This window comes from Mirounga leonina, unplaced genomic scaffold (genome assembly GCF_011800145.1).
Source record: "Mirounga leonina isolate KUSES-001 unplaced genomic scaffold, KU_Mleo_1.0 Mir_153, whole genome shotgun sequence".
Lineage (NCBI taxonomy): Eukaryota > Metazoa > Chordata > Mammalia > Carnivora > Phocidae > Mirounga > Mirounga leonina.
Window position 1 is genome coordinate 21887930 of NW_023270387.1, and position 25680 is coordinate 21913609.

Genomic DNA, 25680 nt, shown 5'->3' on the forward strand with positions numbered 1-25680 from the left:
CAAACCAAAACAAAAAACCCCCCAAATAATTAGAAGATCTAAAGATCTGACCTAGTAATTTGAGGTACGGATGAAAAATGGTGACAGCCTTGGCCACCTCTGGGATTGGAAGGTCAAAGGCTATATTAAATGTGATGGGGAACAAATTCACTTTTTGGATAATTCAGCATATATCCATATTAAAGCTTTTCAGCCTCCCATCACGTGAAATTACTCCCGAGGTAGCAAGTGTTCCCTTGTGGACCTCACCACACTTCTTTTTTTCTCCCTCAAAGAGAAGTGGCACAGCAAAGAATGCCAGACATCCTTTCCAGGGCTCAGGTGAAAAGCAAAGGGGAAAAAAGAGTGCAGGTTAAATGCAATATTAAAAACGATCTCTCCTAATCAGTGTATCTTTCTTCCTTGCAGCTAAGCAATCTTTGTCAATTACGGGGCATTACTCCGCAGGCCAACTGGCAATTACAATGGCATCTTTCTTCCCATCACTGACAGCAGAAGGAGGAAATAGTCCGAGTCCAGCTAAATGTAAAGAGGGAAAGGGGAGCTCATTTTAGAGGTAATGTACAGGGAACCTATAACCAGGATGCAGATGCTATATGCAGCTGTTATGCAAAGAAGCTCCTGCTCTAAGAGCTGATGTGTTTATTTAGACTAGTGCTAATGCCGAGTTAATGCCAATTTCCAGAGAGGATTAATATACACTAACGTGGAATCATTGAACCGTTACACACATCTGGAACCGGGTATTTTAACTGTTTCTTTTTTGTGGCAGCCAGCTGCACTGGAGAGGCAGCTGAGAAAGTTGCCATCGCTCTTTAGACCCAGCTGAACAGATGTCACGCTGTTGGGACGACTACAGGCCCTTCTGATCGAGACCACTGTCTTCACCCCCTTCTGATCTTTTTGCCGTTCCTCTTCGTCTTTGTCCAAATGTGAGTGTCCCGCATTCATTTTCAAGATCAGGTTGCAATATCTTCCATTTCTTCCAATTTTCTCACTGCCAAACTACTTTCCATGCAACCACGAGTTCTCCCGAAAGAATGGAGAAATAGCCAGAAAATCGAAAGGCTCTGGATTTCACCCAGATTTTTGTGGTTCAGTCATTTAATCTTGGCATCTTGTTCCTTGAGTGGATCCTTGGAGAGAGGAATCCTTTGGCAGGGAGACGACTTAGATTAATGGTGAAGGCCACCTCAAGGACTCAGCTGGTCTCATGACCCAGAAGATTCTATTTCCAGAGACCTACAACAGCATGCCTCTTCCCGAGTGCTTGGCCCTCTTTGGCGTTTCCATCTCAGAACAGACCACTGTCCCTCACTCCCCATCTCAGTCATTCAAGAAGGAAACCATGGTGTTTACTGGGGAGCATCGCGCTGGAGAAGAACTCTCAAGGTAGAAAACCTAAAGGGATGAGCTATTATGAGAGTCATCTGGCCAACCCCAATCCTCTCTAACACTTCCTTGTGGCTATCCTTTCTTGGGTGGAGGCTAACCCAGATGTGCACACTATCATTACGCATCCTAGAAAGGTTTTGCTTATTTGACCTTGGTTGCAGCTGTAAGGATTTACTCATCAATAATTACAAAGCACATGACAACTCAAAGTGCTCTACCAATATCAGCCATACAAGCAATTTATATTTTGAGATTCTGTTGGGGGCTTTCAACAACTATTTCCTTCGATCCACTCACCCTCCCACCTTTTGCTCCCTAGACATCCAACTGTTCAGACAGATCCCACCGAGCGAACATCACTCAAACCATCCCTTCAGTTCGGTTTCCCAAGTACCCTGCAATCATTTGTGCTTTCCTCCAGCATACCTTTCAGTGCCACATCAGAAGAGCTCTTTAAACACTAACAAGAACCAATATTTTAGATTCTACTGCTAGGCACTTCAGCTCAAGTCACTTTATTGTAAAATTAGATGTCATTGTGAAAAGCATGGATATAAATATAAGGGCAAAAGGCCCTTTTCTTAATGCGGAAACCAAGGTAACAATATTCTATTTTCCTTGTCGTCAAAAAGTTCTTCTTCTTTTTTTTTTTTTTTTTGATAGCTCAGCCAATATAAGGCACTGCATATTTACACTGAGCATTAAATAACTATTATGCAAAAGTACTTCACAGTAATATCTAAGTATATTTATGGAAAGCTAAATTATATTGCCAAGTTTATTTTAGACCACGGAAGCCCCTGGGAAGGGATATTGTGTATTTTAAAGAGTAAATGTAAACTATTAAATAGAGAGAGCCTTTGTGGAATGTAACACATTCTACCTAGGTAAATCACAGAGCAATTACACAGTAAACTTTTCTTTGATGAAGCACTGAAGTGATGACATGTAATTACTTTTCCAATGCTGCACCATGTGTTTATCAAAATGTTAATGCAAGCATAATAACAGGCTGTATGTTTGCGCCGAGAATGTCAGAGCCATCCAGCTGTCAATCACATCTGAAAATAAAATTGCAAATAAGCAGGCAGCTTGATAACAAGAGTGACAGCCAATACTCACTCAGCTGATAAGTACTTTGCTCCCTCCACCAATCACAGTGACAGTGTAATATACCTAATAGGGGAGTAGATCTTTTATTAGCCAGCATGGAACCAAGTGGCATAAATGGGCTGAACCTTGTGTGTGGCTCTCTCCCCCTCCCCTGTGTTCTGCTAATGAGGCCTCTCTCAGGTGCCGGCCGACCCCATTTTCTTTCTCCAGGCTCCTCCAGAGCAGTGCCCTTGTGTTAAAGGCGGCAGAGCCTGCAGTAGGGCGGGCAAACTCCATTCAGGCCAGGCTTCCCAGCTAAGGGGCCAGGTTCAATCCATTAAGAACAAGCCTTGCTGTCTCTCCTCGGTCATGACCACCCAGACAAAAAGTCCTAGGCTAGGGCCCGCTTAGCAACTGGCTGCTTTTGCCTAAAGCTCTTAATGCAACTTAAAGAAAAATAAAAAAGGTGCTCTGTTTTGAAAAACAAGTGACAAAATTGTTAGGGAATCAGGATGAGCTAAGCAGTGCCTGGGGATTAGAAGCCCCACTCGGGAGCTTTCCTGGGACCAAGTCCTAAATAGGCCCCCTGATAAGGTCATTTTCCATATCATTTTTTTTGTGCTATGGAACATCTGGGAAATGAGCACTTTAGTTCTGGAAACCTCGTGTTCACCCTGACTCATGCCCTCTTGACATTCTCTGAGAACACTTTTCACTAAAGGATCCTTTCAAATGTATCTAAAAATTGCCAACCACTTGTTGAAGGGTGAGCAGGTGCACACATCATCTTCTCATTCAGATTAGTAATTCCGGACCTTCTTTGCAGTATGGGACACATTTTAGAATTTCATCTTGCTTATGTACAGTAGGGCAGTCTGGTTGTGCATAAATCGAACCTTCTAGTTACAACATTTCCTTCTCCACCTAACTGAACTCGCAATGCAAATCATACCTCCTTATTTGCATTTTGCTGTTATAAAATGCCGGCATGGCTTGTCCACTCTGCCCTTTACGTGAGTGTGTGGCTGTAACCAGAGGAAATGTTCTGGTTCTCGGTACAAAAAAGAAACCAGAGAGACATCCTGGCAGAGAACAGAATGAAAGGAGAAGCTATATCCCTACACCCTCTGCTCTTCAGCAATTTTCCTTCCATGATGTTTCATGCTTGCTGGTGATGCTGACAAATGCTTCGACGGCAACAGGCCAACTTCGACATTCCCACCTGCCTGAAGTGCAATGAAGAGCTGACCTCACCCCCCTTCCGGGACCGCAATGACTGCTGGGAAACTTTCTATCATGAGCTTAGACTAATAGGTGACTTTCGAGTGACAGTTTTTCAATTGCGCAGCAACCTTAGAAGTCACCAAAACAAAGAAACCTTTGGAGTTTCCAGGGACCATAGATTCAGAGACCCTCGCCTGCCTTGATATGACCCCTTGGACACTCAGTGACTGCAAAGTGGAGACAAGAGCTAAGAGTTTAGACAGACCTCAAGGGTCTGCTTGCTGAGCCCATCTGCTAATAGCCCGATTGCAGCAGATAGGCATGCTTCTCCCACTAGAGCAAGTATCATTTCCGTTAAAGGTGATGAATCTCCTTGGGTTTAAGCGAAAGCAGGTAGGATTTGTTACCGTAACGTGCCTTGCTCTTCTCTTCCAAAAAAGGGACGGAGTCAGATACTGACTCAGGGGCCTAAGTCCCTGGAAGTTGAGCAGGAGCCAGGAGGGTCATCACATGCTATAGAGAGTCCTCGAGAAACCAGCTACAGTTAAGAGGAAAAGGGACAACAGGAAAGGCCAAGCAGGGGACCCGAGGTGACAGGAGAGCCATCTTCCAATGGCCCAGCGTTTAAAGCCCTTTGCAGTGTGTTCCTGACAAACGCCTCCCGCCTCACTTCCTGCCACCTCCCTCTCCTGCACCCCTGTCTTTCGGGTCCTGTGCACACGGAACTTTGCACTAGTCCCAAGTGCACGGTCACTATCACAATTTCCACGACTCCTCTCATGCTGGCACCTCTGCTTGGAATGCCCTTTACTCATTCTCTCCACCTGGAAAAAAATTCACCACTCTCTTCAAGTTTTGGGAAGGGCACTTATTCTGTGGTGAATACTCTAGAGTACCCCAAATTCCGTGGCACTGAATTCCGTGGCACTAATTTGTTGTTCTCACCTTAGCACTCCCGTAGCACCTCGACATTGGCATTTTCTTCCCTAGGCATATAGTTTTCTCTTCCCTGCATCACACTATGAAGATCTCATGGACAAGCATCAGGCCCAAAACTTCAGTTTGGAATTCCTAGGCCTACCACACAGGCTGGTTTACAGATTCATAAAAGGTGCTCAAAAGTGCTCGATAATTTGAATTTATGATCCAGTATTAGAGAGCATGTTGTACAAAAGAAGGACCGTTATGTATTTATTCAGAATCAAAACTCTGGAACGGAGAGGCAGAGATACAGGTTTTGAATCAGCACAAAGAAGCTTCTGATCATTACAGCAGCTCAACAATGGAAGTCTCTTGACGTCACAAGGTCCCTAGCTCTGCAGGTATTAAAATGGAGGGGTGTCTGGTCACCTCGGGAGATGGCACAAATGACCTGAATGATCCCTAGGAATCCTTATGATACTTTTCGACTTTGAGATACCATGAAGCATTAGGCCTGTGTACTTGAATAAATAATTGTTTGGATCTAATAGTTAGAAAAAGTTCTATAGTAGCATGGGTCTCAACAGGCCTAAGATTCACTTGTGAAGCCTGTTAGAAATCCTGGACTCCATTCTGAACAAAAACTCTGCGCAGGAATGTGGAGGTGGACACTAGAAACCTGCATTTTAAACAATACTTTAGATATTTTGTGGGAAGTAGCTCCAAGACTATCGTTGGAGAAATACTGTTCTGGAGTGGGCCAATCGATGGACTTAAACCTTGTTATTTGACCAATTTTTCTTTTTTTTTTTTTTAAAGATTTTATTTATTTATTTGAGACAGAGAGAATGAGAGAGAGAGAGCACATGAGAGGGGGGAGGGTCAGAGGGAGAAGCAGACTCCCCGCTCAGCAGGGAGCCCGATGTGGGACTCGATCCCGGGACTCTAGGATCATGACCTGAGCCGAAGGCAGTCGCTTAACCAACTGAGCCACCCAGGCGCCCGACCAATTTTTCTTTATGTTGACATGAACTCAACTCAACCTGTGGGTATTCCCTGACGTGTGTGTAAAAAAAGTTTATAATTTGGATGGGGCGCCTGGGTGGCTCAGTTGGTTAAGCGACTGCCTTCGGCTCAGGTCATGATCCTGGAGTCCCAGGATCGAGTCCCGCATCGGGCTCCCTGCTCGGCAGGGAGCCTACTTCTCCCTCTGACCCTCCCCCCTCTCATGTGCTCTCTCTCTCTATCTCATTCTCTCTCTCAAATAAATAAATAAAATCTTAAAAAAAAATGTTTAAAAAAAAAAGTTTATAATTTGGGCTCAGGTCCAAGTACAGAGAGAAATGTAGGTCTACAAAGCCACACTGCCAGGATAAAGAGCTCCCTCAGAGAAAAGGTGCTTGTGGAGCTCTGAGGAAGCCAGGTGGGCTGGTAATGACACAGCAACAAAAGTGATAGAGAAGTCCTTAGGGTAAAATGACAAATGAGCAAGCAAGCCAAGATCACAACCCAGAAAATGAATTAACTGATCAACTAGATGGCAGATTTTGAGGCATATTCCCAGAGAAATGAGATAAAGAGATTTGCCGAGCTTGTGAAGAGCTCAAAAGCCATGATGTCACCTCTCAGGAGAGGCTAATGAAGTGGAAAAGGTCATCCAGAAAAGCACAACAACCATATTTTAGCACAGAGGTGGAGTGGTCAGTAAGGATCTGAGAAATACAAGAGGCGAAGTGGCTGCTTAGCAATGGGAGAGCTTCCAATTAGACGATCAATACATGACAACGTTTGCCAAGTCTAATGTCGTTCAGAATTGATAGTTCAACCAACCCTACTTATGAATAAACATTGGTTGAAGGGGCAACAGGTTGAGTCCATTATTTTATTATTATTTTTTAAAGATTTTATTTATTTATTTGAGAGAGAGAGCACGCTCACGAGAGAGCCTGAGGGTGGGGAGGGGCAGAGGGAGAAGCAGGCTCCCCACTGAGCAGGGAGCCCGACGTGGGGTTGGATCTCAAGATCCTGGGATCATGACCTGAGCCAAAGGCAGATGCTTAACTGACTGAGCCACCCAGGTGCCCCATATTATTTTTAAATGTATAAACCCTTCCACAGACTCAAAATTAATACAGAAATTCTACATTGAGATTGCACATAGTCTTTGTTAAGACCAGGCGGAGTGGGATGGGGGCAAGGATGTCCAACTAACCATGAGGAGGAGAGGAATCTGATGTCCATAGGTACTATATTCTTCAGTCTTGGACAACAATCACTTCTTTATTTTTACATTTTAGCAGTGAGGAAGATCTCAAATGCAGAAGTGTGTCAAGTCTGGAAAGATTCACCTTCAAGTGCTCTTGGATCCATAATAGGAAACATAAGGAATCTCAGTATGGTGACATCTGCAGTGTCTATGTTGCCTTTAGTATTATTTTTATTAAGTTTTTAAATTTTTAATTCCAGGGTAGTTAACATCCAGTGTTGTATTAGTTTCAAGTGTACAATATAGTGATTCAACAGTTCTATACATGACTCAGTGTTCTTCATTGTAAGGGCACTCTTTACTCCCCATCACCTATTTCACCCATCCCCCCCACCCACCTCCCCACTGATGTGCTTTATTTTGAATGGGTACCCTCAGTTAAAGTTATTATTTCTTTTCTCCACAAGAACATTTTCATGTTGCATTCATTATTGGCACAGCCTTCCTCGAGAAATGATGGCAACATGGAAACTTAAAACTACGTTCCTGAAATGGACATTCTGAGAAATTTTCAGGCTTATTTTTTATCCAATGTATTGAATTTCTTAGGAAAGACCATTCAAGTACAGATCACCCTAGAGTCCTAAAAACCTTAGATCTATTTGAGTTTTGTTTGTGTTATGGTAAATGCCCATGATCATATTAATCATCTCCATCACTGCCATCATCATCATCATCATCATCATCATCATCATCATTATCATCATAAAGCCTTCTTCCAACTGAGAAAAAGCCAGCACTACTGAGTCTGTTTTTTATTTATTATTTATTTGTTAATTCTTTCATGGTAACTGGGACTCCTTTCTTTTCTGAATGAGACAGTTGCAATTAGCTGGAGCACAGAGCGGGGGGCAGCCAGTTGGTTCCCAAGCTACCTCAGGTCGTGGGCCCTGGGCCTGCCCCATTGTCTTGTGTAATTCTAGGGTATTTGGGGCTTTGAAAAGAGGTTTCATTTTTTGATTTGGCAACAAATGTTCTATCTAAGAAATTGTGAGGCTCACAGTATAAGCATGATTTCACCACCATCTGAGTTCACTGATGATGGGTTATGGAAGCAAATTGGTAAAAACAAGGAATAGGACCATGGGGGACTTCCTTTTCTTTTTTTAAAGATTTTATTTATTTATTTGAGACAGAGAATGAGATACAGAGAGCATGAGAGGGGGGAGGGTCCGAGGGAGAAGCAGACTCCCCACCGAGCAGGGAGCCCGACACGGGACTCGATCCCGGGACTCCAGGATCATGACCTGAGCCGAAGGCAGTTGCTTAACCAACTGAGCCACCCAGGCGCCCGACTTCCTTTTCTTCCCATGCTCAATCCACTTCTCACCCTGACTCTATACTCTCTCCTCTCTCTTGGCCCTTGCTCTTCTGCTCTTGTTCATCTCGAGATCTTGACTCTTTGATACCCTCTCCTCTTCACGGTTCGTTGGACATCCTTGCCCCCATCCCATTCCATCCGGTCTTAACAAAGACACTAATTGGTGTTGGCCCATCAACAGCCCTTAATGATAAGTACTTTAGATGGTGGGACAAACCCAGGGTTCTGCAGGAGGGAGGAGCCAGATGCAGAGTGCAGAAACGTGCAACATTCTGAAATGGAATCTCAGTATGGTGACATCTTCTGCAAAGTCCATGCAGAAGTGCATAGTGAAATGCACTAATCCTGAGCATTGCTTCCGTCGTGACATCAATGTAGTCATTTATATCCATTTCTTCCCCTTCAGAATCCCTCCTGAGGTCTCAGTGCATGGATATTTCATTTACTGCCTTCATTTGTACTCCATTAGCCCTCACTTGATCACCTACCAGTGCCAATAAGAGGGTATGGTTCATCGGACGGTAGAGGGCTTCACTCTGCCCACTACAGACAAACTTTTCACTTAAACTAGAGGTTTAAGTGCCTGAAAACACAGCCATGTTTCAGTGCTACATTCCGAAACAGGTGTTGGATAATTCAGTAATTAGTATGCATGTCTGACTCCATGCAGCCTCTGTTGATCTCTCAATTATAGTTAGCTGGGTCCTCTGAAGTTTGCAGTAGTTAATTAGAGCATTATTGAACAGTTGGGCTGGAGAGCCAAGCTCTGCATTTGGTGGACACCTTGGCCCCACACACGAAGCATCAGGCTGGTCCTTGCCTGGGGAATGCCAGTCTGCAGGGTGACCCAGTGCCAGGAGGGTGTAGATTGTCTTTTGAATAACAGTTGGAGGGAGGCCTCTTTTATGAGCAGAGAATAACGGTCACATTCTTTATTCTGTCCCACCCTTGACAGGAAAATTCACATTCCAGTGGTGATCAGTTTTATAAATGTCTCCTCAGGGGGCAGAAAAAGAAACCTTCAACATTCAGAAAAACGGATGATGGTTCTGAGTGGGCTCAGGAAAGTCAAAATCTGAGGTTAGCACGGGAACCAGAGATCAGCCTCCCTGTCCGACACCGGTTCACCTTGACTACCCTTCTGGAGGAATGTGGGAAAGGCAGGAGGCAACGGTGGAGGGGAGCATGCAGGGATCCCTGCAAGGTAAACTGGGCACAAAATTAGAGAAGGCAGTTTGGAAATGGTTGCTTTGGAATAATTGAGGTATCATGTCATCTGCAACATCAGAGTCTGACTTTGCAAAACTCCTGATAATTGCTCCGGTTCAGTGTTGAATGTAGCCTATGAATATTAGAGCAAGCGTGCATTCATCATTCTAAGACTAAAAGACAAGCGTGTCTTGTCAGTGGAGCGGTGGGGAGATGCTTTGGGGATTGGAGGCTAAGGAGTAAGGAGCATTACAGATGACGGTCATGGTCAGCGTGCTTTCCAAGGATTCTCTTATCTGCCCAAATTTAGCTTCCATGCTGTTCTTTTTCTAAATTCATGAAGTCAAAAGGGTCACTGCTCATTCCTCACCAGCTTGTGAAGTATGTTATCCCACAGCCCATCCATTTTTGTAGGGAGGAAATGGGAGAGGCAGGGACCTGGGCTGGTCTACTGAGTAGGTTTACATTTCTCACCCTCTCCTCTCCACCACCCTCGAACACCCCAAGGTTTCCCCAACCTTGGCCCAGAATGTAAAGGCCACAGAATGACCTACACGGTGGAAATAATGTTTGAAATGAAGCAAATATTGGAGATGAAATTGGTACAGTGGAAGAGGGCTGCACTTGGCAGGATCTAATCTCTACTCAACCACTGTGTGACCTTATGTAAGTCACATTACTTCTTTCTGTCCCATGTGCAAAATGGGAACAGGCATAATGTTGCCTTCAGAATGAGTTAGCCAAGGGTGATGTCATTCATCTCCTTGGGGAAGGGAGAAAGAGCACAGGAACAGATGTTAAAAGGTAGAGACTTGACTCTTCTCTCCCCTCTGTTCAGTGAGGGATCTTGAGCAAATCTTGTACTGACATGGGCATCGATTCCTTTAACCATAAACAGGAGTCCTGTAAGGCCTGTTCTATATACCCCACAGAATGAAGGTGAGGACTAAATGTGATAACTTTGTGAAAGTATTTTGGAATCTGCAAAGGGCAAAAAAAACAAACACAGTACAGGCTGGAGCGAGGCAGGTGCATGATCAAGTGGGCTGAATTGATTGCCGGGAAGCTGGGGAGAAAATTCCAAGAGTTCGGGCTGCTAATCCAGACAGCAGCCACAAAAGGTTGGCATCAGACAATTTACAATTCAGAGCTTACTGGGGCCTGGAGGAGTCTTTGAAGCAACGGAGCTCAGTTCAGCCCCCACCTCAATTCCACTTTGCTGTGCTGTGAATTTAAAGGGCTCTTATCAGATTCTTATCAGACTCTCTACAGATCAATTCCTATAGTAGAGAAGAGCATAGGAGAGCACACCAAACATTCTAGGACTTCCGTCTCCATCACCCTATTCACAATGCTCTCCTTCATTAAGCATCCTTTGTAAACGCAGGGCCAGGAGTGCTAGACATCATTCTGTCTCATCTGCCTGAAGTTAGGATGTGGTGCCTGGGCTTTCTTGTCTCCCTCGTATTCTAGGATGTACCGTTTCAGGATTCCATGATTCCCTATCAGAAGTTCAATGAATAGATAATATTTAGACTCTGTGGTGCCAGTCGAGGTTTACTAAGTGTCAGATGTCCTCCTTCGGTTCAGTTAAACAAAGATGGAGTACCGGCCTTCTACAAGGTAACAGGCTAGGCCCCAGAGCAACTGCTTTGAATCCTTTCACTTCTACAGCGATTCAAGTTGATGAATACCATTCACGAATTTATTAGTGTATATATATACCTGGATTGATGTTTTCTCATGTTGTTGGTCCTAATACCCCTGTGGGGCAGGCCTTATAATTCCTATTTTACAGGTGAGTAAACTATTGTCCAGAGAAGTTAAGGTCACATACTTAGTCAATTGTGAAGCCAGGACTTCATAAAGGGTGTGTGTTTGTTTTAACAGGTTTATTGACGTATAAGCAGCACACAGTAAATTGCACATGTTTAAAGTGTACAATTATAGAAGTTGCGACACATGTTCACCATGAAGCCATCACTGCAATCAGGGTAATGAACATATCCATCACCCCCAAGGTTTTTTTATGCATTTTTGTAATCTCTCCCTTTTGCCCTCCTCCAGGCAAGCAGCTTTCTGCCTTCTGTTTTAAAAAAGAAGTTTGCTTTTTCTAGGACTTTACAAAATGGAATCATGTAGTAGAAACTCCTTTTGGGGGCTGGTTACTTTCACTTGGCATAACCATTGTGAGATTCGTCTTCGTTGTTGTGCGTGTCAGTACTTCATTCCTTCCTGCTGCTCAGGACTATGCCATTGTGTGGATATATCACAACTTGTTCCGATTTGGTGTCCAATTGTTTTTTTTTTAAGTTTTCCTCTTAGAACAAAGAACAAGGACATTTTTTTTTTAAAGGGGTCAATTCCTTTTATTGCTCCTACAACTATAGATGATGACAACTCAAGTCTTAGGTTTCAAATATTTCCCGATTCAATGAGCTAACACATTAGGAGCTGTATCAGGACTTCCGAGCATAGCATCGGGAGGAGTCATCTCGAGTAGGTTGTGCGGGGACCCGTGCATTGAGATGGCAGCTCCTTTGCTTGTAGACAAGGAGAACTCACAAAGGCATCAACAATAGAGAACTTTGGAAAAATTATGAGAGCAATTTAGGAGTGGGTAATTAGATATCTTTTGCAGGGTGTTTGGGAAATTAAATTAGCTTTTTTTTTTTTAAATGAAGGTTTGGGGGATCACCTCATAAAAAAATAGTGCTGTGACTGACTATTTTTCTAATATCCTCTGCCTTTCTTTCTTGCATATCCCAGGAAGTGGCACTTTTAGCCCTTAGCTGCAGCAGCCAATCATAGCCTATAATTGCATTCACTGCATAAATTGTCAGTGTCATGAATAATAAAATTAGTTTAAATAAACCCCCAGCCACAATCACAAATAAATCTGGTGGTGGATCCCACGTCCTTTCATTCTGGGGGGAAGGGTCAGTGTAATCTCTATAAATTCTTGAATTAAAATGGAGACATAATTAATAGAGGGAGTTGGGGTGGAAACAGGAGGAGAATGATGTGGTGCTCAGTAGGTTCAAGAGAGAGAACAGAGCTCCTCACTGAGAAGCCTTCAGAGAGCACCCTGTCCCTAGGATGGCCGCTGGATAGCCATCATGGCCAAGAAAGGGTCTGCAGTGGCCATCCCAGAGGGCCAGCCTTCACTTGGCCAGGGCCCTCAGCTTCTCTGCAGGAGGAGTCTAGGGGGAAAAGCAGGAGGCCCAAATGCCGAGTGGTCCTCCTTCCCACCCCTGCTGTGTCCTACTCTAACCTCCCCTCGTGTTACCCAGCAGCCCCAATCCACTTCTGAAAACCCATGCACTGGTCTGGCACTATAATCTTCCAACGTGCTGGTAGCTGTCAACCGAATCCCATGAAGAACCTTCCCGTTTATTAGTGACTGAGCCCCCAAGTTTCCTACTCCCTGGCTGTGTGCAGAGGTACGCTGAGGGTTGTAGATGTCCCTGCTCCACTTCTGTTTGACAGAGTGACTGCACGTGCTAGCACAGGGCTTCAGGGAATTCATTTTGACAGCTGAGCAGTTTCTGTCAGCTTCTCTCTTCCTTTGTAGGCCCTGCTCAATTGCTCTGCCTTCTTGAGATGTTACTAAAGCAGCCGAGGAGAGTAGAAGAGGAGCCAGCGACCCCACTTTTCAACTCAGAGTGCTTGTCGACCCCGGTCGGTCAGCACGGTGGCCTGCCTGTGCCCCGTGCTCTCCCAGCATCCTCCAGACTGCATCCCTTAGCGCTGCTTCTGTTTGGGTCATGGGACTGTCCCAAATAGGACCCCTTCTCCCATCCCCCTGCCCCCACTCCCAGCTCCCGGACAGAGTCAGTTGTCATGTTGCCTGTCCCCTCTTCGGTCCCCCGCTCGCCTGATTACAGTTCCGAGCCCACTCCGCTGACTTTATTTAATGAGGTTTATTGTTTGTGCTTAGTACTTTTCAAAGCCCCATCACCCTCTCTGAGTTTGCTCTTAGATCTTCAGCCTGCCAAAGAGGTGGGCTTTCGAAGCTGCCTTCATTAATTCAGTACCTAGCTTCTGCATTTAACGACACATGGGTTTGAAGTGTACATAAGCCACGGCGGAAACATCTGAGAAGCATCCCGAGATACTGCAAATTATAAAGGGCGATTAAGAAATAGCATGGCGCTCTATCTCCTCATGCCTCGGAACTTTATTCCTTATATCAAAAAGATTCAAGGATAGCAAAATATCACTGTCTGACTCGGATAATGACTTCCCAGAGTTTCATACATTGGTGGAACAAAGATATAATTTTAATTCTCAGCAGCTCCATTTTTTTTTTTCTCTTGAGCTCTTGCAAAGGATGGGGGTGGGGGGGAGGAAGGACAGGGAGGAGGAGGAAGAGGAAGGTGAAGGGGCAATGCTACTGAAGTCTTGCGTCGGCGGAGCCTGTGAGGACGTCCCGTGAGGGCGCCATCACTGTGTGGGAGGCCTCGTGGGCGGCAGGTGGAGAGGCAGCTCTAGCTGCTAATCTGTCCTGCTCGTGCTAACACTGTCAGGCAGCAAATGACAGGAGCCTATCCCAGAGAAACCAGGTGGCCGAATCATCAAGGCCAATGCACTGACTCCAGCAATCACACTGAGCCAGTTTAGCTTCGAAAATCCAGCCCTGCCCCGCTGAGTCAAAGAAGAAAGGCTACCAGGAGGTGCTATCCCTGGAGCCGGGGCAGGGCTGGAGGGGAGGCTGGGGCATCAGCAGGCGGATTGCGAGTCTCCCCTCACCAAGTGAGGTCCCTGTTATCCTTGGGAAATCGAGCCCAGCGAGAGAAATCTTACCTAAGAAGGCCTGAGACTATCTGTAAAAGAAAGGTTGGAGTGTCCTTCAGGAAGTCAACAGTTATGGAGTGTAAGGCATCACCAACTTTGGGACAGTTGGTGCTCCTCGCGTGCCTTGAACCTCAACCTCGGGATGGAACCCTGGATCCACGAGGCCCGATTTCTGGTTCTGGCCCTGCTGGTGTCCGGGTGCACCCGAGGGAAATCACACAGCCTTCCTGGTCCTCAATGGCCTCTTGGTGACTTTCCAGCTATTTTTAACCATGGAAGTTTTGCTTTTCCAAACGAAATTTGACACGCACACTCGATATTTAAAATAGCTAAGAGCGGCTGCCTGGGTGGAGGGAGGCCTCGCCTGCTCTGTTTTTGTCTCCCTCCTTCCCTCCTGCCCCAGCAGAGGTGGAGGGACCTCAGAGGACCCCTCGCCCTCCTCAGAACCTAGCATGAAAACAAAGCTCTAAACTAGTTTTACGACTACGGCTGGCTGTAAAACTTTATGACTTGATTTTAATCTGCACCATTTAGGATATACTCAGGAGGGCCCCTGAGAGAGGCACAAGTGACAGACTTGTTTCTGGAAAAATCAGCTATCATTTATTCTGAAGGAGAAAAAAAACCCTGACAACCCTAAGAAAATAATTTCCCTTTCACAACCTTATTATGAATGCTGAGCAAAGCTGGAAGAGAGGTGCAGCTCTGGGGTGTGTGTGTGTGTGTGCGCGTGTGCACAGGCCCGCACTTCCAGAGGGTCGGTGTGGTTGGAGGTTCAACCTTTTTGACTATTTTTGGTTTTGTCTGCAGTGTAAAGAGACACTAGGACCTGACCTGAGCTTTGTGCCCCGGGCCCAATGGGCCACAGCGACCCTGAGCTGGTAAGGCGCCTGGAATTTCCTTACAGTCCCACACGAGCGCTCCCCGAGCCTCCTCCAAGGGTGAACGGGAGACTCAAGCCAAGTTCATCTAGTGGACAGATCCACTCCTGGACCCGTTCTGGCTGCAGGTCTGGGCTGGGAGAGGGCTGAATCTTCTGATTGCCCGTGAGAGATAATTTTGCTGTATCCCTCAACATCTGTTTTCATGCTGGGGATGGATTTTGGTGCTACGGTAATTTCCCCCTATTGTTTGGCATCCCAGCATTCACATTAGAGAAATACAGGAGAGGAACAGTGTTCTCAGGAGAAAATTCCAGCATTTAGGATTCACACAAATAAATGCACGGACTGCACATGCTTCCCTCACTTCGCTCAAACCACTCACAACCATTCAGAAAAATATCTTTTCAGATGGCTCTTCTCCTATAATTTCACTTCCTTTAAAAAGTGGTGATGGGGTTATATCTGATGTCCCCGAACGTCCATCATGCATTTATTTTATCTAACTTAGTGGTAGGCGGCAATTAGCAAAGGTAACACTAATTAGGTTTTATAATGTAATATGTGTCCCTCTAAACTTAAGTCATAGCACTTTAAGCTTCTAATGATTGCAAGGTCATTTTGCTCTTCTTCATAATAGCAGGGATGCTAACGAGTATATTTGGTATGCATAGGAATGCCCCTGTTTCCTCTTGGGGCTTATTAGCATTTATTGGGGACCCTTTACTTAATTTGTTGCTGAGCTCATGCCTTAAACGGAACCAGTGAACCAGCCACCTGAAGGGCTAGAAGTGGGATCGACGCTCTCTAAGGCCAGGCTCTCTGGGTTATTGCTAGAAAATCATTTGTTTTTCCCTGGACTTGTAAGCTTCCCATCCTTTTTATCCAATTGCCTTAGCTGGCCAACCTTCATTTCCCACCTCCAAATGCACTTAAACTTGTTTTTTCCTGATGAGAAAAAGGATTATATTATTTAAAGAGGTATGTTATAAGTATCTTCAAGGCAATAGCTTTGTGTTTCCATTATGCGGTCAAAATATTCTGGATATATCTGCTGCAATCAGTTTCTGTTTCTGAAACTGTAAGCTCTAGGGAGGTAGAACACAAGCCCGAGAGCTGGTCTCTGGAAGCAGCTACCCCCGACCCACATGTGGCTCAGCGTTCTGGGTGGGGTTTTGGATACCGCTGGGGATCATGGGACGGTGGAAATGACAAGGATGCGGTGCAAGCAGCCTGAGCAGACATCTCCCCGGGTTCAGTTGGAAGGTGTGACAAAACATTATTTCCATGGCTGCCATGCTCAAACCATTATGTTGGGGAGGTGACTTCAGGACGAAGTGGTTTTGAGAGACACTGGTGAGCCTCAGCCCTCCTGTCTTCCTTCTGTGGGAGTGAAGGGAGTGATGAAATGAGGGATATGTGCACAAACTGGAGAAAGCTAGGTTGTCTTCATTTTTTAGTCACTCGGTAAGGGCTATCTGGGTGGGGGATGATCCCAGCATGGAAGACCCCAAAGCATTTACACAGGACAGTGATATGATAACTGACGCCCTCCCATGATATTTTCCCGACCAGTGATCACACGAGCTCTCGAGCGTTCTAGGTACTAATGTGGGAGTCATTTTACCCACCAAGAGTGTGAGATAGAAAGATCATTCATGACATGCTCCACCTTCTCCAGGAATCCGTGGGGTGAGGGCCTCCAAAGCTTTCTGCAGCAATCGACAGATCAGCACTGGGGAAAAAGTGAGCTTCCGAAAAGTCGTTCCCAGGAACAGAGATTCTCACTTGTGGCAGCCTGTTCCTAGCAGAGAGGTTCCTGGGAGATGAGGGAGGAGGAAAGGAATCTTGGAAGCAATGCTGTCTCGCAAGGCCCTGGAATTTTCCTGCTGTCCCTTTAAGGGTACTGAATGCCAGGTCATGAAACAGAGAGATCAGTCCCAGGTCTCAGACGGAGCAAGGGACTGAGTTATGACTCTCTTAGTCGTTGCAAGCCTATGTGAATAGAGTGCTGGGTTTTTCTGCCTCTGGAGCAGGTTGGGGGGGGGGGAGTTTGTTCCTTCACTGCCCTAAGCCTCCTTTTTACCGCTGTCCTGAGCCTGATACAGAACTCATTCTGTCGAGAGCCTCAGTGGCCACATGGCCCAGCTGTCCCCATTGGGCAGGCGGCCTCAGACCCCAGGCAATAAACACCACTTGCAGTCCACACGTAATATGACATAAAGCGAAGACACTGAAGTGGCTTTGTCATAGAGTGAATGGCACATTCTCATAGCCAGATAATGTAAAAATAAAGTGCATTTATAATAGACAACAAAAGGATTATCCCCCATTCATTTCAAAGCACCCTTCATTCCACTCAGGGATTACATTTCTCTTTACTTATCTTGCAAATAGTTTTTTCTATTCTGTTTTCTCTGAAGAGCACATGCATGGCTTATGGCAAATGGAAAAAGGAGCTGGGCCGTTTTAAAGGCAGGGCTTCCATTAATCACAGAGAAGTCATTCTCCAGGACACTACAAGGCCTCTAATCCACTGCTAGGGAGTTGTGTATCTGAGAAACCGACACGGCAGAACTGGCCCTTGCTCATCTGCGAGGAGGAGAAGGATCCTCAAGAAGAAGCAGCATCTGCAAGCGCACCTGAGCTGGTGAGGAGGCTCTGTCAGTCTTCTCAATGTTAGGTTGTGGGCCCTGAGGCAGGCTTCACGGCTCTCCTTTGTCTCTGCTCCAGGTACCTGTGTCCTTCATAGAACCACGGCCAGGCACACTTTTTAAAGACTTCAGCTGGGGACGCCCGGGTGGCTCAGTTGGTTAAGCGTCTGCCTTTGGCTCAGGTCAGGATCCCAGGGCCCTGGGATCGAGTCCCGCATCGGGCTCCCTGCTCAGCCGGGAGCCTGCCTCTCCCTCTGCTTGCCACTTCCCCTACTTGTGCTCTCTCGCTCTGACAAATAAATAAAGTCTTTAAAAAAATTTAAAAATAAATAAAAAAATTAAAGACTTCTGCTGTTCACTTGGAATGGAGAAAACATCAAAATCCCGGAGGCAGAGCTGAGGGCGTTCCCAGTGGATGGAATAATGGCACAGATGCCCTGGGAAAGCATGGAGAATGTGGGGCCCGTCCCTGCCTGGGTTTCAGCGCCTGCCATCCAGCATAAGGGGGACTGGTGAGCTGGCTGAGGCTCCAGAACCTTCTCAGACCCTGGGCAAGGGGCAGCGTGAGCACAACATTCATCCTGGCAATCTCTGACACCGTAGGTCTCGTCTCTGTAACTGTTTGCCTCCTTAGGTCTCATCCAAACACATTTCCTCCTTTTTTAAGGAGGAATCACTTGGAGTACCCAATCACATGTACTCATGCACCTCGCAAGCACGGGATACTATAATAAGCATTGCAGTGGCTTCCATGTGATGTTGCTGACTCCTTTCATCTGTCCTCCAAGCCCGTGTAGTCACAGGACACTAGGAAGCAAGGGGTCAGGGAAGCAGGGCCCCAAGGGTCTGTCTTGTGCTCGACTCCCCCACACAGGCTGCCTTGACCTCTCTCTTCCCTGTTCTTGCAACTACCCAAGAGACTGACAAAAGAAAATTATCTCTCGAATAGGGACTGCAAACACCACCACCACCACCACCACCAAAACAAACCCTCCAGCCATATTGGGTTTGCGGACCACTGGGCCCCACTGGAAAGAGTAGGCATTTGGCCGCAGGTCCACCCAGTGGGGGAGCGAGGCTGTTGAGTGTTCTTCCCAGGCTGCCACGTGAGAAGGTCAGTCATGGAATGTGGGGGGAGGTCACACCATTCAGGACGGACCACCCCTTCAGGTATCCCAACCCTCAAAGGAGATTAAAAGCCTTCCCCAAGTGTTCTCTGATTCTGGAAAAGGACAACCCATGACCATGCAAATCAACGGGACCTCAGTCCTTCCGGAGCTTTAGGCCTGTGTCCTTCCCGCGGCCAAAACCTCCCCACCCCACCGCTGCCAATGGGAAGGAGAGGGAAGCCCAGCATCCACAGAGGGTTAAAGTCACAGCCTCCTCCCTTTCGTATATAACGGGGCCATTAGCCTGTTTTTATTTCTCCTCTCTCTTGCACAATGCTACATCAAAAATACATTTGCAGTGGAGCTTATTTTCTGAAGATGGATAATTTGGTTAAATCTCTTCCACTTTGATTTCCTCTCTAGTTTCAGGCGAGTGGTGGTACAACGTACAGTGACAGAAGCCCATTTTATCCTCATGAAAAAGAATTTAATGACCCTCTGATATAAAATTGATCCTCTGATAAGATGGCACTTGTAGGGCCCTTTGGCAGAAATGTTAAACCACGTGAGTTTGCGCATATCCACTGATGGAGGACCCCTCAAGCTGCAGCTGCGACGGGGAGGCCATGTCACTGCCTCTGCGTGGGAATTGGGAGGGGATGCTCGGGACGTCCAAGCCACTCAGACACAACTGAGTCACTGAAGTCCTGTAAGATCTGCACCGTCCTTGGGAGGCCTGCCGCTCACACAGGGTGGGAAGCGCCAATAGCTGCCTTATAAAGCCGAGCATTTTATTTCAGGCATTCCCAGATGATATTTGGTAGTAATGAGGAAAATGAAAGTAACAGTGAAAGACTGTTCTGTATCAATTAGGTTAGCAAGGATTAGAGAAGTGGGCGATGCCAAGGGTTGGTGAGCATGTGGGGAAATGGGCACCTCCTCGAACCAACAGCAAGAATGTAAACTGATCAATTATTTTAGAATACACCTGGCAACACTTACTGGCCATTAGGTATCCAAAGACCCAGAAATCTTATCTGGTGGTATGAATGCCAGAATTCCTAAATAAGTTCATGGGAGTGGGGCATGGAACTAAAAGCAACCTAGAGATCCATCAAAAGGGAATGGCTGAATAAAGCTATGTAAAATACATCATTTAGAGACAGTAACTGGGTAAATGTCTAAACATATGAACAATTCTTAAAAGCAGGGCTGGGTGAAAGAAGAAACAATTATATATGTAGCGCAATGTCGTTTAGGTAAGTTAAAATCTTTCACACAGAAAATGCTACATATTTTGCATATGTTCTTATATTTATATCAATTCCAAGACATATGTCAAACATAGAACAGTTACCTACGGGAAGGGAAGGAGAAGGGGCATAGATATGAGGATCAGGGATAAAGGTAGAAAAATCTAGAGCAGAGAGTTCTTACATGGGTGGTAATGTGCCATAAGCTGAGAAACAATTAACTTGAGTCTTTGCAGCTTACATTCAATTTAAAAAATAGCACATACGTGAGTGTGATGATCACCTGTAAATGCTGATCAAAACAGGAACCTGTCTGAATTCTTTATAGGCTTTCACTCCTTGCAGACATGAAGACAGCCGAATAGATGGAGGTCATCAGTTATTTGCACTTGTGAACATGTGACCAAGTAACCATTAAGCACAAAATCTCTGATAATAGCAGAAAAGAAAGTGTTATCCTGACAAAGGAAAGGAAGGAGCTAGAAGTCAGATGTGGAACACTGATATGCTTCCTGTTCCTGGAAATATAATGGTGCCTACTCTTCTCCCTCCATCTAGCCAATTTGCAAGAATAGAGTGAAGGACAAAACTTCCTCAAAGCTGGATGACCTCCAACCTTTGGAAAGCCATGCCATTCTTACCAACTGGCATATCCATCCAGAAGAATCTTAGGGCTGAGGTTCTAGAAGCAGCAGTAGGGAAAGGTGCTACCAAGCAAAGGGCTGAACAGGGATGTCAATGGGCTGGTGAAGCAGCTGTCCCTGGTCTATAACTTGGATACATGATTTAGTTCACAAGTGATCCCCTAACCCGGCCCCAACCAAATGTGTCATGGAGACCTGGTGGCTGAGTTTTACATATTAGAACAGAAAAAATGAGCAAGTAGGGGCCCTGGAAGAAGTAGACATATAGCATCTTCTTAGAGACTCTCCCAGAGCACAAACCTCCTTCTACAAAGTTAGAACCACTCTTCAGTCATGCATATTCGCTGGTGGAGGGAAGCAACAAATAGTCCTATTAATTGCCGGGTGGCTGGTGCTTTGTAAAAGGAATAGTCAGTTGACAGATCATTTTCTCTGCTCTTCAGACCAGTTGTTTTGCACCATGGAGACACACTGCCAGAGTCAAGGAGCTAAATACAAGTGTATCTGTTCCCATGTGCGTAAACACATGGGTTCTTGCATGCCTGATGTATACCAAGTAGCTTAATATGACTCCTTTGGTTACCCATCCCTGCGTTCTTCCAACCAAAGACCCCTCCATCACCAGTGATCAAGGGGGGCAGTGGATTCAGTGGGGGTTCAGAACTACGCAAACGACTTGACTGCAGGGTCCTCACATGTAAGAAATGCAGAGAAGCACAGGAATAGAGATGACAAAAAAAATGCATACTGCGAGTCTGTCAATGGCGACCTGACCGGAATGCACATTCATCTTCCAATAACGCACTCCCTCTCCCTTCTGCAAAGGGTTAAACAGAAAAGTAATTAAACAATGATTTCTTTATAAGTGCTGGACTTCTGAGGCCTGTTTTCTCTGTTGGAAAAAAAATAGATTTAAGATAATGGCCCTATTCTCCTTAGAATAAATTAAGCTCAGAGATAAAGAATTCCATTACTAATGCCTTTCAGCAAAGTCCAGGCATCCTTTAAAGTCAAACTTTAAAGTATAATGTGCCGTGATCTTGTTGAAATCTTTCCTGTAATGATATTTAAGTGATGGGCAAGGGTATCAATGGTTCAGGCAAAGTATTGATTGTGTATCTTCAGGGCTGTCGAGCTCTTTCAGGGTATTCTGTTGGAGGGGATGCACTGCACTTATTTAAAGGCGCTTTCAAAACAGTCACAAGTTAAGTTAAGCAACTGCTTTTTCTTGGAAGCTATAGGCAAAGAGGACAGGTTGGGAGAGGTAGAGGACAAGAAAATAACCTGGAGGAACCTCCATGTGGAACTCAGGGACAAAGACCAAAATATGGAACCAAGACCCAGGATCCGGGATATTGGCTCAAACCAGGACATGGGACCTGCTTCAAGTTACAGATTCTTTTTAGTGTTCTGCTCTCATCATTTTTCTCTTCTGCAGGCAGAGCTGACAAAGGACTCATTGTCACCCTTGCGGCAAGAAGCTGTCCCCTTCCCCTTGGGGAGGTGCGGCTTCTTGAGGAAGAGACAGTTAGTTGCTAGTCTGGAAAATGTGCGGTCTCAGCAAATGCAGCCCCATTCTCTTGGGAAGCAATGTGAAGAGCCAGAAGGAGCCCAGGGACAGTTCAATTAGCAATGAAATAGGACAATAGCTAGAGAAAGAATGGGGGATGGCTGGGGACAATCATGACCCTGCAGGGAACCTCTTAATGAGGCTAAAAGCCCTGGATACCCCACCCAATCATCTGAACCCAAGCCCTCCCTATTTAAGTCACAACGTGAGTGTCTGAAGCCACCATATATGAGGCTGACAAGAGAATGGCTAACCCCAAATGTGGATTTGTAATTTCAATTCACCTCCCCTACATAACTGTAAACTTCTTAAGGATAGAGATCGAAAAAGTCCTCTTCTCACTTGACAGGCTCAGTAAAATGCACGCCTCTGGAGGGTGCCCAGTACAAACTCCTCCCATACCTTGCTGTCCTCCTTGAAACAAAGAAACAACCAGTGAGTTTGCCTGGCGCTGATGGCATCCTAGAGTTCACAGCTAAAGTGACCCCCGCGGGTTGCCCACTGGCTGCCGGGACACCCCCACTGTAGCATAAAATGTCTCATGAGCAGTGGTGCAGACCCTCTGGGGCCCCCTTCTTTTCTTCCACAGCTCAGTGAAGAACACCCCCCACCCCCGGAGCCTAGCACTCTGGGGCCTACAAAATACATCCTGGATCTTGGGTGTCACTCTTTTGTCAGGAAGGCCAACAGAGCCTTGCTCTAGTGGTATGACCATCAAGGAACGTGCAGAGGACTTCGCGTCCTCTTGGCCAACCAACGGTCCCACCTAAAGGTGCTGTAGTTGACACGGGCAAGGGAGCACCCACTGTGTGGAGGGGTCTAGATAATTGACGAGACTCAGTTCCTGGCAGATGAAACCTACTTTTATGTCTTTACTAGAATGGAAGGGGTTCCTTCCCATTGCTTAAAATTTCTGGCTTACTCTTCGTTTGATTCTTTGGATTGAATTATTCTATTTGAAATATGTATGCGCGCGCACACACACACACATAGTATTTACATAATGCAGATGTACTCATCACTTTAAAGGACATATTTCTTATAAAATGAGTTTATAAAAGGCAATTTAAGAGAATCTACTCATAACTATACCACCCTACTGTGGCAAATTCTTTAAACAAACATTTGTTTGGTGCTTGCTGAGTTGTCAGATAAAGAGCTAATTCCTGCGGATATGAAAGTGAAAGGCATACTCCTTTTCCTTACGAATCCACAATCTATTGGGGCAAGTGAATGAGAAAACTGAAGATAATGCCGTGTGTTAGGAAGTGGACAGAAAGCTGGGCAAGCACTAGTACACAGCTTCCTTCCGATATTCTCTATGGAAAAATCTAGTTCTCATCACGGAAGAGCTGCAATTTGGTGTTCTATTTTCCTCCAACCTGTGTTTGAATCACATTTCTTTGGGGGGATATGGGGATGTGACTTCCCTCTCTCTTTGCTTTAAATAAACACAAATCTGGGGGCGCCTGGGTGGCTCAGTCGTTAAGCCTCCGCCTTTGGCTCAGGTCATGATCCCAGGGTCCTGGGATCAAGCCCCTCATTGGGCTCCCTGCTCAGTGGGAAGCATGTTTTTCCCTCTGCCTCTCCCCCTGCTTGTGTTCCCTCTCTCACTGTTCTCTCTCTGTCAAATAAATAAATAAAATCTTAAAAAAAAACACACACACAAATCTGGTTACCGAAATGCTGCCATCCAACATCTTTGCTATATTTACTACATTCCTTCATTTGAATAATAGTAATCTTTTAAAAAAGGAGCCCAGGATTCTTTGACCTTGTGAAATAAGCAAAAAAGAGTACCATCATTCACCCAGCAGCATATTGTACTTCTGCTTGTTGGCTTCTTGCTTGTCTAATTATTTGAAAAAGAATAGCTCTGGTAAAACACCCTCTTATTGGCAAATATGCTTTTGATTTAAGAAATTATTATAGAAAAATGCTGGAAGCCTTGTAGTCATCTTTGCTATATTTAGAGAGAAAATAATGTCCCTCTACAATTACCATTTGGTATGAAGTTGATACACTCATGTTTTTCTTTTCTTTCTTTTTTAAAAAAATTTTTCTTTCTTTTTTTTTCTGAGTTAACTATGCAAGAACCATAGTTGCACACTTATTAAGAGGAGGCCACTCAAACTCCACCCTCGGTAGATACCGTGTCTGTGGCAGTATTTAATTACAGATTAAAATGGAGGAATTGAATAATTGAGGTTGCTAATGAATTTGAAAACTCAGCAAAGCAAGGAGCATTTTTTCTGGCCTGGCTTTTCTCTCTCTGTCCCTCTTCTCATTTCCGCCTATAATCACGTTTCTGACCTTCACTGCTGAGTTTATTACTACTCATAACCCTGGCCTCAGTGGAAACAGAAAAGCTGTAGCCTCTTTGCCGAGCTCCCGGAGTCATTCGGGTCTCTTGGATTTATGGCATGTTCAGAAGTTTGCAACTGCAGGAGGCTGGCAATTATGAAAATAAGATACGTTGGACCACCATCACTTCACAGAGTCACCTTAATTGGTCAACATTACAATGGATGCTGCTGGCTGGAAATAGAAGATGGTCTTAAAGGAAAGAAAAGTCAATATATCCCAAGTCATACTTCCACCCCCTCGAGGGAGACTGGATTAATCTGGGCATCTTGCTTGGTAGGCTTGCATTGGCTGTAGGTGCCCAGCCATGAGCACAGTCCCTTGGTTCACGCTGGAACAGAACCAATCCTCCCCACAGTGACCCTATGAGAGGCCTGCCCTGGATAGACAGCATATTTCCAACCTGTCCTGGAGGTAATGCTCAAGCAGGGATTTTTGCACTGTGAGGAGGCTGGAGTATAAGACCCTGAAAGTCTTTTGCTATGATTTTATGAAGATGGCACAGAGCAAATTGTCTGGCTTTAAGAAGAACATCCCTTTTGAAACCTCTTTTTAATACAAAGGCTAAGCTTTTAGGACTATTTTTATCAGTTGGACACTGTAATTCAGATGATACATTTCAAGCTTCATTTGGCACAAAATCTCGGTGGTTTAAATCAACATTCCAGGTAAACATCTGCATTTTTATGGCCAAAAGGCCCCCACACCTGTGATTATTTGATATTTTGCTGTTGCTGGTTAAATTGTGCCTTGATATTTATTGCATTTCCAACTCCAATCAGACTGATTAATCAGAGGGATATCACAGTTAATAAAAGAGACTAGGTCTGGAGCAACATCAACATTGCAGACTCGGTCACGAAATCTTTTATGAATAAGGGGGTCACTCCTAATAATATTTCCTTAGAATTTCCTAGCCACACTTCTTAGCTCAGCTGCTGTTGGCTTTCCACCGATGACTTTAAATATATGTCTTTGAC